Raw genomic sequence first — 4,055 nt, forward strand, 5'->3', positions numbered from 1 at the left:
TTGAAGAATATTAAATGACCATTAAATGCAGTATTTCTCTAACGTGGAGACGTGAAGGCTAGACAATGACGGAAACTATTGATGCAGTTCAGTAGCTTAGGAATGCAGAGAAGGAGGACTGAACTGATAACTGGAATCATAACATATTCTTGGCAGACTCAGAGACTGAGCCAGGCTGGGCCGGGCACTGCGAGGCAGGAAGTAAGTGAAGGGTCGAGGATACAGGTGGGGGCTGTATCGCTCCTCAGCGAGGCTTCAGGAGACAGGAGCTGAATCTAGTGTCCGGGCCCTTTTGAGGCCTAGAAACGGGGACTTTATAATGGAATAACGTGCACACTGAGAAACGTGGCAACGTAGCTTTACATAGGCCTGATAATCGTATTATTCACGAGGACTAGAAACTGGCATACTAGAGGTGGACACAACTGTAATTGCGTCATTAATCGGACATGGGGAGTACATATGCATATTTAATCATGCACACATAACATATGATGGATGACACGTAGGGACACAGAACATGGCAAAATTTACTTTTCCACATTCCCTCCTTGTCACTACGTTTCCATCAGGAAACATCAATTTTCATGATACCGTCTATCATTTCATACAGTATCATTTGCTCGTCTCGAATTATCCTGGAACGGGATTCAGAACGGGGCTTGGGACTAGGGATACAAGAGGTAGCACAAATGCTGCAAATCGCAGGGCCACATTGTATACAGAGGCAGCAGCTGAATATGATCGCTACTGCAATACCTAGGAAGGACAAGACTTTCCATCCCCATGCGGAAATTATATTCCAGAACCAACCGGACCATGTCCAGGTGCCTGGATCTTGGTGTAACAGATGGGCAATTTTATGAAGTCTGGTTATAGCTGAATAAACAGACGGCGCGTTATTTGGAATGAAAATGCAGCAACTAGATCCGATGACTCTACAGGCCCCGCCCCTATCGGCCAGTATGACGTCAAGGACGAGACGATTCTGTAAAACGACAAATCTCATAGCAGATTGCTCTTCGGTTAGGTTACCTAGAGCAGAGGCAGTCTCATTTATTACAGCTTCAAGGGTTCTGGTTAACCTACGGATTAACTTACTATTCTGGACAGGGCCTATAAAGAAGAAGAAACCTTTATTGAAATCGGTATATTGTTCTAGAGCAGTTTCAGTATAATCGACAATTGGGGACTCCCTTCTATGTCTAATGTGTACTAGATGTGTATTTCTATGATAATCAGGTGGGGCTAGGAAAACTGGTGGCAGTAGGAAGGCAATGTAACAGGTTCCCTCCCAATCGAGGGGCAGACGAACATATGCGGTCTGACCACAAATAAAATATGAATGACGTGAAGCTTTGAAAATAGATTTCCCACTGTCACTATACTTGACAACAGTAGTACAATCACTATGTCCTACATGTACGGAACCATTATTTCGGACACATAATTCGCCTTTGACTGGTAGTACTGAAATAGCAGGTAAGTCTGGAGTAGTATCAGACTGAACATTCAGGACCATAAAATTCGACGAATAGTTACCTAAATTGTACACTTCATTTTCTAGATCTAAACCTGTTCTGTGGGGGGGACCATGCTTGTCTGGGAAACATGTGCTGTTAAGAAAAAACATATCTGTTGAGGATGACGTTAACGTGGACCATGCTCCACACGAACCATTATGTGAAAATGGATAAGGAAAAAGTGGCAGAACTCCCTTCGGTGTCTGGAAAGGGGGGAGTCGACCACACACCCAACAATTAGTGGCATTGCTGGACTGGTGTGAGTAATGTAACATGCGGATAAATGAGTTATTACGCATAGCGAGGCGGTAGGACAGTTCATGAGGGGGCAGATCACTAAACGTGTGCTCTACTGTAGCATTAGTAGACTTATTTACATGTGAAACTGAGAAACATAGGTAAAATGCATAACTGGTGCAGGAAATCATAAGGCTAGAAAACAATATGAAACATAGAAAAACGATACATCGGATTGAGTTTTGACTAACTCTCTCACTATGGGGGTCTATTTTATACATGTCAGAAACAGTCTAACCGTTTCACCTAGGGGAGGACTTAGACAATCAAACTGGCTGACTTAATTTACTAGACCGTAGTTTCTGTTTATACTCCTGCTGCGGAGTTTTCTCTAACAGGGGAGGGGTTGTAGCAATGTCTTTTGCGGGACAGTCCTTGAAAACAATATTCTGGCAATCCTTTGAATCCTGGGAAATGTTCTTTAAGACGGGTTTTAGTCCATTAAAAAGTTTAACATGAGAAAGGTGCACCCAGCCCTTGCGTCCTTCCAACTTCACGGCTGTACGGGTGGTGAGGAGGACCTGACGGGGCTCTTTCCATCGGGGCTCCAGCGGACTTGATCTGTCAAAGTTGCGGACCATCACCATGGATCCTGGAACGATTTCATGCGGTGCCACCTCGGTATTGTCTGGAAATGCGGCGGCAACCTGTGAACGACATGAGTTGAGGGCAGACATCAAGGAAGCTAGGTAATCTGTCAGCATATTACTTGAAACATCGGTAATACTTCGGGGTCTAGGAGTACCCCACATGTTAGGGGGGCGGCCGAAAACGACCTCGTACGGGGACAGACCTGATCTGGAATGTGCGACCATGCGCATATAAAACAAAGCGACTGGCAGAGCTACTAGCCAGTCCACACCTTTCTCTTTACACACTTTTGCAATTCGGATTTTCAGGGTCTGGTTATGTCTCTCAACGAGACCGGCTGCTTCAGGATGGCGTACACAATGGAACTTCCACTGGTACCCTAACAAAAGGGAAACGTGCTTCATTAACTCTGAGGAGAATGGCTGGCCGTTGTCAGAATATACGACTCTAGGGAGTCCATAACGGGGGAAGAACTCACGAACCAACTGCTTGGCAGTGGTCGCGGCTGTGTAATCTGGGACTGGATATGCTTCTGTCCACCTGGACAAAGCGCATACAACTACAAGGACATACTTGAAACCTCGACATCGCTCCATCTGAATATAATCCATCTGGAGGACTTCAAAAGGGTGGTCAGGGGGCTGGAATCCACCTTGTTCCACCGGGACACTTTTACCTGGATTAAACTGACAGCATATCATACAGGTACGGACTTTCTGCTTGGCTGCAGCTCGTAAATGCTTGTTGAACCAAATGTTCTGGATACTGTCTAACATAGCTTTTTCTCCTAAATGTGCTGGACTATGTGCGGTATTAATAATGACTTGAACCATAGAGTCGGGGAGAAACCATGTGGCTCTACCCTTTGTTAACCATCCTTGATCTGTCTGGACCCCTCCTTGTTCGGACCATTTCTTGATTTCATCGGGAGTAGCATGTAACTGGATATCTATGACATCTTGTGTAGGGTCCTTAACTGTCATGCATGTAATCGGATCTGGAGTATGTGTCTGTGTCGGATTAACTGGAATATCTGGAGTCTGTGCTGTAAGCTTGGCTGTGCGATCTGCTAGATCGTTACCCTGGGAAATAATGTCAGTGACTTTCGTATGTGCTTTGCACTTCATGATAGCAATAGATGTCGGTAAATGTATGGCATCTAACAGAGCTTGAATAAGGAGACCATGCTGAATCTTGGTTCCATGAGAAGTCATGAAACCTCTCTCCTGCCAGAGCACTCCAAAGTCGTGTACGACTCCAAATGCGTAGCGTGAATCTGTGTAAATATTAACTTTCAGGTTCTTGGCGTGTATGCAGGCTTGTGTCAGAGCAACTAGCTCTGCTGCTTGAGCGGACAGGGTATCAATACGGTGTGTTTTAATAACATCAGTGTCAGTAGTCACTGCATACGCGGCGACTAGTTCTCCTGTACTAGTTCTCATACATGAACCATCCACATAAAGTGTCAGGTCGGGATCTGGTAACGGAATATCTGTCAGATCTTGTCTTGGCTTTGTCGTAATGTTAACTACTTCCACACAGTCATGTGTGGCAGAATTTGAATTAACTGATGGTAACAATGTAGCAGGATTCAGGATGTTGCAGCGTCTGATTTCTATGTGTGGCTGGAACAGTGTCAATTCA

Source organism: Lissotriton helveticus, chromosome 7 (genome assembly GCF_964261635.1).
Source record: "Lissotriton helveticus chromosome 7, aLisHel1.1, whole genome shotgun sequence".
NCBI classification, from domain to species: domain Eukaryota; kingdom Metazoa; phylum Chordata; class Amphibia; order Caudata; family Salamandridae; genus Lissotriton; species Lissotriton helveticus.